Source organism: Notamacropus eugenii, chromosome 2, assembly GCF_028372415.1.
Source record: "Notamacropus eugenii isolate mMacEug1 chromosome 2, mMacEug1.pri_v2, whole genome shotgun sequence".
NCBI classification, from domain to species: domain Eukaryota; kingdom Metazoa; phylum Chordata; class Mammalia; order Diprotodontia; family Macropodidae; genus Notamacropus; species Notamacropus eugenii.
Genome location: NC_092873.1, coordinates 485782062 through 485800024, shown reverse-complemented (window position 1 = coordinate 485800024; position 17963 = coordinate 485782062). Strand labels below are relative to the sequence as shown.

The 17963-nt window shown below is 44.5% G+C and overlaps 1 long non-coding RNA gene, 6 other non-coding genes and 1 pseudogene across 7 annotated transcripts; 3 read left to right on the top strand and 5 right to left on the bottom strand.

Moving 5' to 3' along the window:
* Nucleotides 1–881: 881 nt before the first annotated feature.
* TRNAE-CUC (transfer RNA glutamic acid (anticodon CUC)) lies at nt 882–953 on the top strand. Its single transcript has one exon. It is a non-coding gene; the product is annotated as a tRNA-Glu (tRNA).
* A 429-nt stretch (nt 954–1382) lies between these two features.
* Nucleotides 1383–1453, bottom strand: TRNAG-GCC (transfer RNA glycine (anticodon GCC)). The gene has a single exon. It is a non-coding gene; the product is annotated as a tRNA-Gly (tRNA).
* Nucleotides 1454–2074: 621 nt separating this feature from the next.
* TRNAL-CAG (transfer RNA leucine (anticodon CAG)) lies at nt 2075–2157 on the bottom strand. Its single transcript has one exon. It is a non-coding gene; the product is annotated as a tRNA-Leu (tRNA).
* A 1159-nt stretch (nt 2158–3316) lies between these two features.
* Nucleotides 3317–3388, top strand: TRNAD-GUC (transfer RNA aspartic acid (anticodon GUC)). Its single transcript has one exon. It is a non-coding gene; the product is annotated as a tRNA-Asp (tRNA).
* Nucleotides 3389–4891: 1503 nt separating this feature from the next.
* On the bottom strand, nt 4892–7571 carry LOC140529863 (uncharacterized). The gene is made up of 2 exons (XR_011975704.1): nt 7385–7571; nt 4892–6853 (listed from the first exon to the last, which is right to left on the bottom strand). It is a non-coding gene; the product is annotated as an uncharacterized lncRNA (long non-coding RNA).
* TRNAG-GCC (transfer RNA glycine (anticodon GCC)) lies at nt 6921–6991 on the bottom strand. The gene has a single exon. It is a non-coding gene; the product is annotated as a tRNA-Gly (tRNA).
* A 397-nt stretch (nt 7572–7968) lies between the features above and the next one.
* Nucleotides 7969–8051, bottom strand: TRNAL-CAG (transfer RNA leucine (anticodon CAG)). Its single transcript has one exon. It is a non-coding gene; the product is annotated as a tRNA-Leu (tRNA).
* A 2686-nt stretch (nt 8052–10737) lies between these two features.
* On the top strand, nt 10738–17494 carry LOC140523208 (E3 ubiquitin-protein ligase RNFT1 pseudogene; annotated as a pseudogene).
* Nucleotides 17495–17963: the final 469 nt, after the last annotated feature.

Sequence of the window (17963 nt, the reverse complement as noted above, 5' to 3'; positions counted from 1 at the left end):
TTTAAGATGTCTAATAGGCCAGGTGGATATGAGAGACTGGAGGCCAAGAGAGAAGTCAGTACGGTGTAAGAAAATCTAAGTCATCACCACGGAGATGATACGTGAAGGAAAGGTAACCTCACTCCTGAGGGTTTGTAAAATGGGACAGGACAGTGGACTTTGCCTAAGCCCCTCACACTATTTTCCCCACCCCCCAGTTTGTATTTATAGTTGCACAGGCTCCAAAATGAAGACAGGTGAGACAATTTGGAGGATTTGGAGAGGGATTCTCTCACTTTTGACCACATCCCGGAGAATGAGACTCCCTCTTTCCCGGCTCACGACCAACCAAGCTCTTTCTGAGTTACTCCTGGGGTACTGATGGAGCTGATACTGACTGGAAAAGAAAAGAAATAGGCAAACAGACCTTAGCCAAATAGATAGCTACTTAACCTTTTAAAGGAAGAGGTCGTGCAAAAACATCCAGGTATCTGCAGAGACCCAGAAGAGAGAAAAGTCTGGAGCAGGAACAAAGAGGTAGCTGAAGAGATCCCATGAATAAAAGGTGGAAGAGTAGCAGTCAGTAAGGTGTGGAATGAGGAAGAATTGAGGTCCGGGAAAGATAGGGTAGTTAGAGGTTTGGGATTCAAATTCTTGCGTAGGTTCTTTGTTCATATGAGGGAGAGGATGGAAACATTTAGGGGAATACCTAGAGTGTAGGAGAGGAGCAGCGGTATAGGATGGGGTGGTTGGTAGTGACAACGGAACTGCAAGTGAAAGTAGTCCAGGGCAGAGGCCGGATGTAGGTCCAATGAACCCCCTGAAGAAAATTAGGAAGACAAAGGAGTGATGCAGAAGGCCAGTGCTTTACTGACCAAACAAGGAATAGGAAAACTGCGTACTCCCTGGTGGTCTAGTGGTTAGGATTCGGCGCTCTCACCGCCGCGGCCCGGGTTCGATTCCCGGTCAGGGAACAACATTTTACAGTTATCCACCGCTTAACATCAGAGACACTGCGAACTTTCCCTCCCTGCGGCTCGCTCGGGGTTTCCTTGCTCACTTGCTTTCTTTCTCCTGGAGATTTTACCTAGTCTCAAAGGAGAAAAGAAAACCATAGAAGAGAAGCTTCCAAAGCATCATAGTGGAAGGCGAGGTAGCAGACAGTGGGCATGAGGAACATTTGCCAGAATCCTGATCCTTTAGGTGCTAAGGAAAGACGGTTCCCACCCCCCCACACCTCCCCGTCCTTGAGCCCAAGAGTCAAGACTCTGGTCTCTGCAGGGTTAGGAGAGGGATGGAGAGGTGGCAAAGAGCAGGGATGATGGTCGCAAGGAGGAAATGCTGTCCTTCTGCGAGGAGCTGTTCAAGAGGAGGAAGGGTTAGTGCGCCAAAATCTTGTGTTATGCATGGGCCGGGAATCGAACCCGGGCCTCCCGCGTGGCAGGCGAGAATTCTACCACTGAACCACCCATGCTGCATATGTTACTGCTTCCTCAGAAACCTCTCTGATCTTCGTGAATGCACAGCGCGTTCTGGTAGGCCATGCCCAGCACCTAAAATTTGATACAGCACATTCAAGCCCTAACCTACAACTTATTCTGCTTGAATTTCTCATCCTCCTCCCTCCCAAATTTCCCTCTTCCTTTTCGACTTCCTCCTCTTACGCACTTCTTCATTCTTCCTCCCCTCGTCCTCCTTCCCATTCTCCCTCTCTTCCTCTTCTGCATTCTCCTCCAATTCCTGCTTCTCCTGCTGCTGCTACACCACCTCCTCTGGGAAAGTCGTATGACTGCCCCGAAAGTAAGCATCTGAAGCTATATTACTGGGTAGATTCAAATGACCAGCTGTCCACTTATGTGCTTGTCTTCCAATCTACCCACCCTCTGGTACAGCTCAGTTTGATCCTCACGAGGATCACTGTTCCTCCACACACCTTTCTTCTACAACGCACGCGTTTGGAGTCTCGCCCCCGTCAGCGACTTGTCGAGAAAGGATCCGTGTCAGTGGAGTCGGGAGCCTGGGCATGTGGTTTTGTCTTCCTTACGTCGTGCTCAGACAACGGCATGGGAACACAGTAGAAGGCAAAAGGGAAACGTGTCAGAAGTGGGATTCGAACCCACGCCTCCAGAGGAGACTGCGACCTGAACGCAGCGCCTTAGACCGCTCGGCCATCCTGACTCTGCTCCAAAAGCGCCCCTCCCTCCTCTCTGGTGATGGCCATAGCAACATAATCAGATTTGTCAGTTCATCTTATTCAGTTTCTTCCACAAACTTCAACCTCTCCCTCTATGTCTAGCACGGTCTAAGAAACCTAGCCAAGACCAGGGTTCGGGGGGGAATAGCTGTGTCAGACCGATTGTGACACCTGTGAGGCAAAACTTAGACCCAGAGGGGTCTAGACGCTCTGAAAGGATTTCCGACTGTGGAGCTGAGGGAGACTGCTGCAAAAAAAGTGGGGGACTGGCGGGTGAGAAGGGGGATTGCATGGGACTGGGCCGCGGCCAGCATTGCAGCAAAAGTGAAAATTGCCCAGGAGGGAAGGGACCAGCTAAGAGAAGCAGCCGATGCGGTCCAGGAGCAATCCCCGAGCTTTCCTTTTTCTCCTCAACCTGCACCTGTCCATCCTGACCTATCTCCTCGTGCGGCTCCCTCAGAGCAAAACTGTCTCAAACCGATCTCCTCACCCGACCCTTCCATCCCCTACTCCTCCTGCAATATCTTCCCCCCGCCCCTTTTCCTCCTGTCTAGCCTATTTCATCTCCCTCAAAGACTCGCTTTTTGGTCTATACTATAGTAACCTCCAATCTCCTAGAGGGTATCCTGAAAGGAAGGTTTTATCCTAGTATCCTCGAACATGGTTCATTTGTTAAAAAGCGTATTGAAATCTCTATTCCTACTTCAATACCGTTAATTTCTTTGGTAATTTATTGAATTTCATTTTAGGTATTAAAAACGTTTTCCTGAGAAGGAGCCTATAGGCTGCTGGAGACTCTCAGAGATCTAAGACGCAGGCATACACATTCATTAAAGTACACCCTAAGTTGAAGAAGGTCTTCTTTTGGAAATCAGGCTCTTTCATTCCAGAAAAAGACGGACGTCCTGGAGGACAGTGGACGAAAGATCTGGTGAAGGCGAACTGGCTTGCGGAGCGAATCGAGATGACGAGAGTGATTTGAGTAGGGCAGGTAGTGGAGGTAAGGTGGGAAGAAAGAACCTTTATGTTTTGTCAGAATCCAAAGCTGTGGGACCTAAGGAGTGACAAACCAGAAACTGATAGGGAAGAAAGAAGTGTGTCCTCATGCTACTTGGGGTTCCAAGTGCACACCTGTCACAGACCTCCTCGTTAGTATAGTGGTCAGTATCCCCGCCTGTCACGCGGGAGGCCGGGGTTCGATTCCCCGACGGGGAGAACCTTTTCAAGCGTTTTGCACCAAGTCACTGGTTTGCTCTTTCTCCATCCACGCCCACTCACCTCAAGGCGGTCTAAGTCTCTCCAAACTCGAAAGAAGCCTTCGTGGTGTTAGATGGCCAAGAGAATCTTTTCAGGCGCTCGGCAAAAGCAAGCTCCTTGGAAACTTCCTGCTCTCTCACGCGGGATCGTTCATTCGCGGGCCCTCCTCGTATCTCAGGGAACCAGCAACGATATCACTCACTGTCTCGTATTCGTTGTAGCAGAGGCTCATGAATCTCCCTTCTGCACCATCCACCGGAACCAAAAGGAAGCAACAGCAAGAGTCGAGGTTCTGTGCGCGACCTCCCCAGGGGAAGCCTATGGAACGCTAATAGCAGTCGTGTTCCAGAGGGAGAAGGATACAGGGCTACCAACATCCAACGCCCCAGTCCCTGGCTCCGAGGACCTTCGATCCAAACGCCCACTTTACAACCGCATGCTTTCTGACCTTCGCTATGCGCCTATCCCGTATCCCCAGATATTCATTTTTCCTCACACACGAACTTGAGTGAACATAACCTGCGAGGAAAGAGGACGGTGTGAGGAGGAAAGATTACGAGATCAGTTTGGGGCATGGTGAGTTCAAGCTGTCTGTGGAACTTCTGTATAGAAAATGTCTAATACGAAGGTGGAGATGAAGAGACGGAAGTCAGGAGAAAGGTTGGGTGTTCTATTGGACGATCTAGAAGTCATCTCCACAGGGATGATGCTTGAAGGAAGGGGCCCCTTACTCTTGAAGTTTTTTAAAACGAGGCAGGACACTGGGCTTTGCCTAAGCTCCTCATCCTAACCCCTATACCCCACCTCCCCACCCCAGTTTGTATATGTAATTGCACACCCTCCAGAATGAGGACAGGTGAGACAATTTGGATGATTGGAGAAGGATTCTCTCACGGTTGAACACATCCGGGAAAATGAGACTCCCTTTTTCCGGAGCTCAGGACCAGTCAAGTTCTTTCGAAGTTGCTCCTGCCTTACTGAAGGAGCTGATACTAACTAGAAAAGAAAAGAAACCGGTAGCCAGACTATAGACATAAGGTTATTTACTTAAACAAAAAAAAGCGGCCTTGCAAAGTCATCCGGTATCTGCAGAAACCCCGAAAAGAGAAAAACGTGCACAGAAAAAAAAAAAGGCGACTGAAAAGCCTCTGAATAAAGAGGAAGAGAAATAGGCAGTAAAGGTGCGAAATGAAGAGAAATTGAGGTTCAGGAAAGACAGGGTAAGTAGAAGTTCGGAATCCGAATTCTTGTGTAGATTTTTTGTTCAGTGGAGGTAAGACGGTGGTAGTATTAAGCTAAAAACATGGTAAACGTGGGGAGCATGATCGTTTTATTAGTACAGCTCGAATTTACCCATAAATAGAATCTTCTTTTCCTTCAGCAAAGATAACACCCCCCCAATGAAGGAGATAGTTCTCATTTATAAGTTTGGGGGAGTATAGAATAAAGAAAAGCACTTCATTTTGGTTTTAATAAGTTTTATTTTAGTATTACGTATTATTGTTTAGTTTCTGGAATATCAGCAAACCATAGATACGAAGTCTCAGAATATTTTTACTGAGTTTTATATTCCTAACTTTTCACATAAATTGACATTTTTGTATATATACATATACATACGTACATACATACATACATGTATGTCTATTGCCTGTATGTTATTAGACACATAAACAAACACTTACTTATTACAGTACTCCAAGAGTTCTTCGATTTCAATGATGTTGGTATTCCCTCCAAGGACGCAGATTGGAATCCATCCATTTATGCTCATCCTGAGCGAAATCCTGTTCTTGTCATCCCACAAATTCACTCCCACAGAGGGTTTATCCATTTTGCTAGGAGGCTTCCTCAAATTCTTGTGACATTCAGAGGATATCAACGGGGAATGTGGGTTATCACTCTTAACCATATGACCTTTTTTAATCACACAGTTTTTTTTAAAGCTTCATTTTAACCAATCCTGCATATTTGGTTTACAAAAGCATCACAGCCTTTTCCCAATGCTTCCCCTAATATATTTGTTCTCCTCATATCCCTTATTATGGTAGGAAAGAAAACATCCCCTTTTCCTCACAAAACGCCAGTCAACTCTCGCTCTTTCCTTCTTTTTGCTCACTCTTAAAAAAAATTTTTTTTTATTTAAAGTTTTGATTCCTAAATTCTATCCCTGTCACCCTTCCTCCCTGCCACCGTAAACATTCACATGTACGTTATACACGGACAGCATTTCTTCAGCCAGGAACAAGAGCTTGACCAAATGGCCAAAACAATGTAGTCGGTTACAGGACTGCGAGGGAGGGGGACACAATGTAATTGGTTGGAAATTGGAAACGAGGGGCTAGCAACAGCTCCCCTCCTTCCCTCTTGCTACTAAGAAATGTGCATTTTTGAGTTCACCTGAAAAAGTAGGTAGTGGAGCAGAATGATGTGGATAGCAAACCAGATTTCTTTGAAGGACAGCTCTGTGGTGTAAAGATCCTCGAACTGACTCGTTGAGGTCCATTGCATCCCCCAAAGTCAGCAGATTTCCTTGAGGCAAGACTAGAACAAGGATTATAAGAACTGTATTTTTAAAGTCATCACAAGCCAGTTGAATTTTTTAACTAAGTTTAGAAATAAAGAACCCTGACATGAAATTACAGGACAAGAAACAATTATATGCAAATAAAATCACCAAAATATTGTATAGAATTAGTTTAAACTTTTCAGTAGCATTTAGAGGCACAGTGTAGGTGGATAGGTCGGAGTGATTGGTTAGTGATAGTGGATCGGTGAGTGGTCCAGGGGAGAAGCTAGAGGCAGGTCCAATGAGTCCCTAGAAGAGACTAAGGAGCCTAAGGGAAGGTGTGTCATGCAGAAGGAAGAAGGGAGAAGAAGGTCTGTCCCTGGTGGTCTAGTGGTTATGATTCGGCTGTGAACCCCACGTCCCAGGTTCGATTCCCGTATAGGGAATCATGTTTTAACCCGAGCACCAGCAGATGATCAAGAACTCGTGTTCTTTCCCGGAAGATGTTACATTGTTGGGGTGCACAAAGCCAAATGCCAATCGTCTCCGGCCCCGAGTTCCCTTGTTCTGCTGTTTCATTTTCCCGCGCCAAGTTCCGATTAGGAAAGGAAACCCAGAGAAGCCACAGTTTCAAGTATCTGGTTAGTCCGTCCAGACTGTTTTCCTGGAAAACTGTGAGGATTGCGGGGGCCAAGGCAGGAAACCAGGCAGGGCCCGGGCGTGGAAGGAGAGGCAGACAAGAATGACTTTTGTCGGAAGTCTGGTCCTTTATATGCCCAAGGAGGAGAGCTTTCCCAGGTGTCATCAATCGAAGAGTGTAGGATTTCTCCGAACACCGCAAGGTAAGAAGAGTGTTGTAACATCCCGAGCGGGAGATGGGCATGGCTAGGAAAAGTGCTGCTTCTAGCGTGGAGCTGTACGGAAGGTGGAGAAAAGCAGGAATATAACTTCTGAGCATCTGCACTTTTAAAAAGCCACTTTTGCATGGGCCGGGAATCGAACCCGGGCCTCCCGCGTGGCAGGCGAGAATTCTACCACTGAACCACCCATGCAACACGCCCTTACCATTCCTCGGCGATCTCTGATTTCGATGCCTCGGGATTTCTGGTATATGGCAATCCAAAGCCCAAAATTTCATGCTACACGTGTTCACCCTAACTTACAACTTTTGCCATTCTGCTTGGCTTCCTCGACCTCCCGCCTCCTAGATTTCTCTCTTCCATTCCTACTTTCTCCTCTTACATACTCCTTCATCCTCCCCTCCTTCCTCCCTTTCCTACTCCTCCCCGTCCTCTTTCCCTTCTTCCTCCTCTTCTTTCCCTTTCTATTCTTCCTCCGGGTTCTCCTGCACCACCTCCTCTGAGGAAGTCTTATGACTGCTTTGAAAATATCTGAAGCTACGTTGCTGGAAGTTTCCAAAGGCCTTTCTCTTCCAATCTACTTACCCTCTGGCAAAAACACAGGTCACTGTTTGTCCCGGGTCTGTCCCCGGGACCTTCGAGTGAGAATCTCCCTTCGGTGGGCACCGCTTGGGACGTCTCCGGACCTACCCCGGGGGACACAGCGGCAGGCAATAATCAGGCAATGCGCAGGAGGTTCATAGCTTTATTGCATGGAGGAGTCCCCCGAGCAGTTCAGGGCGTTGTCTTATATAGGGAGGTTCTTCCGGGCTGCCATCCTAACCCACCCCGAGGGCGAGGCCTACCACCCGATTGGATCCAGCCCACCCGACCAATCCCGTGGGCTCACAACTCCTCTATGGGAGCCGTGTCTCCCTCGGATTGGTGGGCTGCCACTCCCGGGGAGGCCCCTATCCGCCCAGGCGCCTAGGACCGACCCCCGTCAACTGTTCCTTCACGCACCTTTTATCTGCTCTCACGAATGTGTAAGCTCTCCCAACGAAGTTCTCGCCAGTGAGTTGTCCAGAAGGCATGTGTCAGTGGAGTCAGAAGCCTGGGCGTGTGGTTCTGTCTTCTCCGCGTCCTGCTCAAGCAGCGGCATGGGACTATAGTAGAAGGCAAAAGAGACATGTCAGGAGTGGGATTCGAACCCACGCCTCCAGGGGAGACTGCGACCTGAACGCAGCGCCTTAGACCGCTCGGCCATCCTGACTCTCCTCCAAAGGGTTCCCCTCCCTCCTCTCTGGAAATAGCATAGATAATACAACCCCAGGCCCAGAGCTGTCAGTTCATCTCATTCAGTTCCTTCCACAAACTCTTTTTCCTCTCCCGCTAGCACAGTCTAAGAAAGCTCACCTGTCCAGAACCAACCTTCCACACCTCCCGCACGCCATCCCGCCCGCCACTCTATGCCAACATGCACACCCTCGGGAGGGCCCCAAAAGACCAGCACCACAACAACGCCCCCCCCCCGGACCCCTCCTGCTCCCCTGACATTTCCGAATTTTGTCCCCGATCCTGGTCCCACCGATCTCTTTAAGGAACGTACGCAGTTCATTCCTGGGGCCTTTCGTTCCTTCCCTCCTCCCCCTCACCCCCAATCAATTTGCCTTTTAATCATTATCACATTTCAGACAATTTGATGGGAACAAAAGATGGGAAGATTTTCAGAACTCTGGATGAAGTGACACAGGTGTTCAACAATACCTTAAAATGTTAAATTTTGAAAATTGTTTTCCAGAATTATTTTAAGATCGCCTTCCTTTCAAAAAAAGAAACGAGTCCTCAGCGTCTGCTGGGAGCCAAGCAATCATTGCCAGGACACTAGCGCGGAGGATGAAAGGAAGGAAAGGGGGAGCGATACGTAGTAGCCAGCCGAGGGAGCACCTGGCGAGCTTCTCAGAGAAGGAAAGAGGTGGAGACCTGCTCTCACGCAGAGCCCAATCGCCTAGGAAAAATTCAACTTCTGATACTCTCTGCAAAGCAAGAGGCACCGACCTAGCTGTGACCAGGGCATGCTGAAGAAAGTGTGCAAGCGTCTGGTTGACTGTGACGCAAAGCTTAGACTAGGAGGGTCCTAGGAGCTCTGAGAAAATTTCCATCCGCGGAGACAGTGCTAGCGGAGAGCATTCCACAAAGAGTGACGAGTAAGAACGAGAATGGGTACAACATGTACCAAATCAACATTGCATAAGAGAGGAGAGATCGGCTGAAAAGAGAGGCGGATGCGGTCCCAGAGCAATTAATTGTTCTCCTTTCTAGCCCCACCCCATCGCCCTCCAGGCGCAGTTTTTTCTCAGACTCAGAGACTACGCGGATGAAGTAACTCAGTAATTGGGAAACTAAGAGGAAGAGTATTTTGGAAGTCAGTCTCTTTTATTGCAGGAAAGGACAGACATCCTGGAGAAATGAGGAACTAAAGGTAGGATGGCCGGGGAGAGTGGACTGAGAGCCAGAGTGATTAAGTATGTAAAGGACTTGGGAAGGAGGCAGGGGCCTTTGTGTTTTGTCAGAGTCTGGAGTTGTGGGTCCCAGGAAACCCCAACGCAGAGACCAAAGGGGGAAGTGTGTGGGTATGGGCGTTTGTTTAGCTTCAGGTCGAAGGACAAGAACATTTAGCCCAATTGTTTCCTCGTTAGTATCGTGGTGAGAATCCCCACCTGTCACGCGGGAGAGCGGGGTTGGATTCCCCGACAGGGAGTAAGAGTGTTTTCGTCTTTTTGGCACACATTACCGAACCTAGTTCCTCTCCTTGTTGATGCCTTAACTCTGGGCCATCGAAATCTCTTCCAATGCAAAAGGTGCTTTTGTGGCACCAGGGGGCTCATTGTCACCCGAACCACTTCCCCTAAATCCTTGCTAAACGCAGACCTCATCCTTCGCATTCTCCACACCTCCGGGTTGTCCAAGAGTGGGCCCTCCGCTACCCCAGGCGCCCAAGGGACTCTGTATCGCAGAACTAGTAACGTAGTGACTGCTTTATCTTGTCTGGTTCTTGCCTGCTCGCTGGCCCCCAGACCGAAAAAGAAGCCAAACGGTTCAGTGCCCGATTTTAGCAGAGGAATCCTCTGGATTGCTCATAGCGTGTCTGCTCTTGCTGTAGAGGTCTTGCCTGAGGCCAGCGCCCCAGGAGTGCGTCTCAGGCGCCCCAGTCCCAGGATCCAAGGAGCTCACCCCAGTGTCCAATCTGAATGCATGGGCTCTTGCCTGAAGATGGCACCCAACCAACATCCCCAGAACACAGTGTCACTCACACATGAACACTGGCAGACACCACCGGACCGGAAAGTGGGCTCAGGAGAACTCGGCGATAGGAGTAAGGGGAGGGTCGTACAGGATTGGCGCAGGGCAAGAATTCTTGAAAAGGGTCACGTATGATTGAGATCTCGGGAGGCAAGAGTAGTGGCAACCCAAACCATAGAGGTCACGGACAGGTCCTGCAGCAGTCGTAGGTTTTGGTTCACAACACGAGATCAGTTCTTGGTCCTTTTCTCCTGGACCCCACAGAAACCTGGCGAGATTGAGCTGTCCTGCCTGCGGGATGTTTGGTGAATTCTCTTTTCCTCAACCTCACTGTCTGATATGGTGGCCTCCTTGACCCGCCTCGCGGCTGCGGACTGCTCGCGGTGATTGTAGCTGGCTGTAGGGAGAGGCCTGGAGTCGAGGTTAGGGGACAACCGGACTGTGAGAAATTTAGCTGAACAGGGGCTTCACCAGGGCGCGTTGTCTGGTAGAAGTGACGGGAGCCCTGTGCCAGCTGAAGGCTTCCGCCAAGCTCGGCAACCAAACCTCGGCTACCAACGATTCTAGAAGAGTTGGGCTGGCCTCGGCTAGCGTGTGGAGAGAGTGAGTACAGATGCGGGCAAGGCTCTTGTACTGGGCCCAGCTGGAGGATCAGCATGGGAGCAGCCGGGGCTTTCACTGAGTCTTGGAAGAAGCAGGTGCCTAGGGAGTCTGCCTTGATTGATACAGTGGTGAGTAAAGCTGCCTGTCAGGCAGTCGAGTCACCACTAGACGCAGCCTTTTACAATGCTCACTTGCCACACCGCCGACCCCTACGAGAAGGTATGAAGGCTCTTCTCCTTTGTCAGCTCTCTGCCATGTCCCTATCTTGATTGTGACCTCTTTGGGGCCCCTCTGGACATGTTCTCCATCTGAGGCACCAGAGTGGCCCTCTATCTCTATCCTCTGAAATCCTCTGGATCTTTCACGTTTTCTGGCTGGATACTGGCTCTGGAGCCCAAACTCAACCTCACTTCATTCCACTTTATTTAAAAAACTATGGAGTGCCTAATCAGTGCATGCATAGTGTGTTGTTCAAGGGCCACATCTTTGGTAGACAAACAAGAAAGAGCTCCTGCCTAAACATTCTAGGAATTTTAATTCTGGGGGAAACAGACAATGGGGATAGGACTTATCCTCATGCACTCCAAAGTTTCTGGACCTCATTCATTAAGATATTGCTTCTGATGGAGATCCAATTGAGGTCAGGCCTGCCCATCCTCCTGCATTCCTATCCATCTCCTCCAGCAAGATTTCCACAGGGACTCTGATATAAAGAGGCCAGCAAGCAAGTTTTTTATAACAGTCTAGGTTTGAGGTGATGAGGTCCTGCACTAGGGTGGTAGCTATGTCACTGAGAAAACGGGACATATGCGGAAAATATTGGGAAGGTAGAAACAACTAGCCTAGAGAATTGTTGGTGATTTGGGGGGGAGGGGGAATAAGGTAAGGGAAAGTGCCAAGTCTAGGATGCCAGCCTGGGACATGAGTCCCTCTCCAATTAGGAAAAAGGGAAAGGGAAGAGTTTAAGGGTAAGATCACAAGATCATGTTTGGCCATGGTGAGTTTAAGATGTCTATGGAATTTCTACTTCTAAGATGTCTTAATAAGCAGGTGGAGATGAGACACTAGAGGTGAGGAGACAGTTTAGGTGCTATATAAGAAAATCTTAGAGTCAAAGATGACATAGTAAAGTTAGGGACTCCCCTGAGCTCTCTCAAATTCCCCTCCAAGCAACTTTAAAGTAATGCCTCAAAACGAATTCTGGAGTGACAGAACCAACAAAAGATTCAGGGAAACAATTTTCCAGCCCAAGATAGCTTAGAATATGGGCAGGAAAAGTTTGGCTGACTCAGGTGAGAATGGAGCTGGCCACTCCCCAGGTGGTGGTGGCAACTTCTCCATCTCTCAAATGGTAAGGAGATGGGACAACTAGTCCAAAGGAGATTACAGGGCATCCTTTGCAGGCACTGAGTTCAAGACTCTGTTTCATTGCCCATACCTGGGCCCCAGTCACAGTTGCAGGATAAGGAGAAGCACAAGACTACTTGCAGCTGCAGGGAAGCAGAAATCTTGGTCACTGTTCGAGGCTGCAAATCCAAGCACAGTCCAGGAGAGAGCAGTGACCAGTCTCCTTAGATCATACCACTTTGGAAGAACCAAAAATTTGCAGACCCCCAAACCTAGCTCTGAAAATAGAATCAAGAAAGGCCTGATGTTTGACATAGCGTCCTTTGCACCCAGAGAATATTGTACAGCTTTAACATGAAGTTAAAAGTCAAGAAACAGGTTGGGGAAATGGGAAACAAGAAGAAGAAGAAAGAACCTGACCATAGAAAGTTACTTTGGTGACACAGAAAGTCAAGATACATAATTAGAAGAATGCAGAGAAGTCAAAACAGGAATATGCAAAGCCTCAGAAAGAGGAAATCAAATACTTAAATAGCCTTATTTTAGCAAAAGAAATTAAACAAGCCATCAATGAGTTCTGTAAGAAAAAAAATTCCCAGGACCAGAAACATTCACAAGAGAATTCTACTAAACATTTAAAGAATAACTAATTCTAACATTATATAAACTATTTGGAAAAATAGGCAAAGGAATCCTACCAAATTTCTTTTATGAGAGAAACATGATGCTGACACCTAAACAAAGATGAGCAAAAACAGAGAAAGAAAACTATAGACCAATTTCCCCAATGAGTATGGATGCAAAAATTGTAAATGAAATACTAGCAATGAGAATACAGCAATATATCATCGATCATAACATACCATAACAAAGATCATACACCATGACCAGATGGCATTTATATCAGGAAGGCAGAGCTGGTACAATATTAAGAAAACTTTCAGCATATTTGACCATATCAGTAATAAAACCAACAGATATCATATGATTGTCTCAATAGGTGCAGAAAAATCTTTTGACAAAACACAACACTCATTCCTATTTTTAAAAACACCAGAAAGCATAGGAGTAGATGAAATTTTCCTTAAAATGATAAGTAGTACCTTTCTAAAAAGCAACAGCAAGTATTTTTATAACTAGGAGAAGTTAGAAGTCTTCCTGACAGATAAGAAGAGAGGTGAAGCAAGGATGCCCATTATCACCACTATTACTCAATATTGTACTAGAAATGCTACCTATATATAGCGGAAGAGAAGAAAAAGAAATAGAAGCAATTAGAATAGGCAATAAGGAAAGAAAAATATCTCTTTTTGCACATGATGTGAGGGTATACTCAAAAAATCCTAGAAAATCAAGTGAAAAACTAGTTGAAATAATTAACAATTTTAGCAAAATTGCAGGATATAATATAAGCCCACAAAAATCATCAGCATTTGTATATACAAAGTACAGCAGCAAGGGATAGATAAATCCATTTAAAATAATGATAGACAATATAAAATTCCTGGAAGTCTACCTGACAAGAAAAAACCTGGAACTATACGAACATAATTACAAAACACTTTCCTTACTAAGTCAGATCTAAACAATTGGGAAAATATTCTTCCTTACAGGTAGGCTGAGTCAATATAATAAAAATCGCAATGCTACTTCAATTAATGGATTTATTCAGCGTCATTCAAATCAAACTACCAAAAATTATTTTGTTGAGCTAGAAAAAATAATAACAAAATTCATTTGGAAGAGCAAAAAATCAAGAATATCAAAGGAAAAAATGTGAAGGAAGTTGGCCCAGCAGCATCAGATCATCCAAACAATCTGGTGCTGGTTAAAAAATAAAGTGGTGCATCCGTAAATTAGATTAGGCATACAATACACAGTAGTAAATGACTGAAGTAAACTAGTGCTGGATAAATACAAAGATCCAAGCTTTGGGGACAAAAACTCATTTGTTCTTCTTTAGTCATTTCTCAGTTGTGTCCAATTCTTCATGACCCCTGTTGGGGTTTTCTTGGCAAGGATACTGGAGTGATTTGCCATTTCCTTTTCAGTTCTTTTTACAGATGAGGTAAACAAGGTTAAGTTATTTGCCCAGGGTCACACCTCTAGTAAGTGTGTGAGGCCAAATTTGAGGTCAACTTCCTGACATTACACCTACCATTTTATGCATGGTACCACCTACCTGCCCCTTAGAAACTCAGTAGAGATATAGACCAACATTTCACTGTATACCAAGAGAAGGTCAAAATGGGTACATGATTTAGGTATAAAGGGTGATATCATAAGCAAACTAGAGGAGCACGGAATATTTTACCTGTCAGATCTATTTCCAAACAAGATCAAGAGAATTACAGAATGCAAAATTAGATAATTTTGATTACATTAAATTTAAATTAAATTTTTAAAGTTTTACACAAACAGTGCGGTCAAGATTAGAAAGAAAACAAAAAAACCGGGGGAGAATTTTATAGCAAGTTTTTTTGAAAAAGGTTGCATTTCTCACATATACAGAAACATAAGAATAAGAGGCATTGCCCAATGGATAAATGGACAAAGGATATGAACAGGCTTTTTGCAGACAAAGAAATCAAAGTTATCTATAGTCATATAAAAAATTTTCCAAATCACTACTAATCAGATAAATGCAAATTAAAACAACTTTGAGGTATCACCTCACATCTATTAGATTAGCTAATGTGACAGAAAAGGAAAATGATAAATATTGAAGTGAATGTGGAAAAATTAGGATAGTAATGCTCTGTTCATGGAATAGTAAAATGATCCACCTATTCTGGAGAGCAATTTGGATTCATGGCCAAAGGGATATAAAACTGTGAATACCCTTTGATCCAGTAATACTATTAGGTCTGTATTCTAAAGAAATTTTTTAAAGAGAAAAGGACTTACTGATATTGATATTAAAATAAATTTATAAAAAATAAAAATATTTTTAGCAGCTCTTTTTGTAGTGGCAAAGAATTGGAAATTCAGGGAGTATCCATCAATTGGGAAATGACTGAACAAATCATGGGGTATGATTGTGATGGAATACTATTACGCTATAAGAAATGACAAGCGGCCACCTCCTCCGCCGGGCAGCCTGCGGCAATCGTTGGCTGCGGGAGGATGGCGGTGATGACGGCCGGGAGTGAAGGGCCCTCCGCGGCAGCGCCTCGTCCCTCTCTTCCCGCCGCCGCCGCCGCTGCCTCCGAGGCCTCGTCAGACTCATCATGAGAGGAGACATAATCCTCAAAAAAATAAATCTGGATCAAAGGAAAAGCAGTCTAAGGTCATGTAAGCCAACTGTAACCACCTTCACAATCTTCCAGGAACTGGAGGCAGCGAGACTGCCCAGCTTCTCATTGTGCCCACGCTGTAAGAATGATTGGTGAGGGTTCTTGCCATCATCCTGGAGACATTCTCATCCAGATAAGCTCCGTACCTGGAGAGTGTGGTGAAAGTCCAAGCCCTAGAAACTTAAGGTCTGGTTCCCAAAGCAATCCTCAGGGCTGCATACACAGTCGATTAAGAAGTCATTCACACAGTGAAGCAAGGCAAACCTGATGAGGCTACCGCGGAGCCAGGAGAAAATGGCAGCAGCTCTATCTCTGAGTTTCGCTATCTCTTCCATTGGTTGCAGAAAAGTCTTCCATATATTTTGATTTTGTGTGTCAAACTTGTAATGCAGCATATAACAGTCATTTCTCTTGGAATTGGGCTGCTAACAACTTTTATGTATGCAAACAAAAGCATTGTAAATCAGGTTTTTCTAAGAGAAAGGTGCTCAAAATTATACTGCGCTTGTTTACTGGTGTTCTTAGCAGGATCTTCCGTTCTCTTGTATTACACCTTTCAGTCTCAATCGCTTTATTACAGCTTAATCTTTTTAAATCCTACTTTGAATTTTTCGAGCTTCTGGGAGGTACTCTGGATTGTGGGAATTACAGACTTCATCTTTAAATTCCTCTTCATGGGCTTCAAATGCCTTATTTTGTTGGTGCCTTCTTTTGTGATGTCTTTTAAATCCAAGGGCTATTGGTATATGCTCATAGAAGAACTGTGCCAGTATTATCGAACTTTTGTTCCTATACCAGTTTGGTTTCGTTACCTTGTTAGCTATGGGGAGTTAGGAGGCAGTGTAACAGGATGGAGTCTTGGGATTCTGCTGGGTCTACTCTACCTCATTCTAAAACTTCTAGACTTTTTTGGGCATCTGAGAACTTTCAGGAGGGCAGATATTTTTAACACGACCAAGTTATGGGGTGACAGCCTCCAAGAGACAGTGTTCAGAAGCTGATGATATTTGTTCTGTCAGGCTGAATTCCAGAAGCCTATCCTCTTCATCTGTCAGCATATATTTTGTGAAGAGTGTATCACATTATGGTTTAATAGAGAGAAAACATGTCCACTTTGCAGAACAGTTATTTTAGACCATGTATACAAATGGAAAGATGGAACCACTTCATCACATCTTCAAATTTATTAAATCCTGTCAACTGCCCTTTGGTGTTTATAGGATGCTGGTTTGCATTTGCTGTTTGACTAAGTAATGTGGGTACTGCTTGAATTTTAAATGGATTTCCAGTATTTCTAGTTCAAAACTAACCTTCAGCATCCAAATCAGAAATTTAGACTATTAGAAACAAATTAAAGAAAATTCTGTCTACAGACATGAAATTTTAAGAATTAAATGGGTAAAAAGCAACCCTGTGTTATTTTGACTTTTCTTCTAATTCAGTGTTGTTCAAACAATATTTTCATCTGTGTGTACTTAAAGATCCGTATAATGATAAAATGTTTAGACATTCTCAGTATGTGATTGAACAATTAGTAGTAGTTTGTTTCGAGGAACTCAGGAATTGTCTCCTGCTAGAATCAAAATCTTTATTTTTTCATGGTTTTAAGGTACATGGATATTAAACAATTCCAGCTTTTTAGAGAGCATTCATTGACTTTTATAAACTCAATTCTGAATTATTCCTAGAATTCTTATGCCACTGTAAGACATTTCAGTGTAATTTTCCTGTGTTGGCTTTTAAGAATAATAGGAATAATTCCTATAAAATATTTTATAAAACTTGTATTTTTAAAATGTAAAATTCTAAATACTATGTTTTGTCTAAATCAGATTTTCGAAGTCAGAAGAACTGACTAGGGAAGGTATATTTTACCTATATTGTTAATTGTTGCGTTGACTAGCAATCAGTGAGAATAAATGAAATTTAAAAATTTTGGTGGACCTTATACATGCATACATATATATGCTGCTGTCAGTTTAAATGTTTTATTATTTTGCTTTTATCCAGTGCGATTGACCATTTTACACGGTTAATTAACAATGTAATTCGTTGACTATAAAGGCTTTGTGCACCAAGACCAAACTCCATAAACTTAGCCTAAATCTGAAAGGATTCTTCATTATATATTTACTTAAAGCTACAAAATGAAAAAAAAAAAAAAGAAATGACAAGCAAGAAACTTTCACAAAAAACCTGGAAAGATTTACATGAACTTATTCAAACTAAAGAGAGCAGAATCGGGAGAATACGAAACACAGTAACATTTATATTGTACAACGATCAATTGTGAATAACTTAAATATTCACATCTTCATCATACAAGGATGTATGCAATACAAAGATCTGAGACAATGCCGAAGGCCTTATGATGAAAAAGTGCTATCCAGAGAAGAAGTGATGGAGTCCGAATGCAGATAGAAACATATTTGTTTTAGAAACGCTTTCTTTTTTTAGGTTTTTTTTTTTTTGGTCTATGTTTTCTTTTGCAACATGGCTAATACAGAAATATGTTTTGCATGACTGCATGTGTATAATCTATATCAAATTGCTTGCTCAAGGAGAGGGAAGGAAAGAGATGGAGAGAATTTGGAACACAAAATTTTAGAGAATAAATGTTAAATTATATTTACATG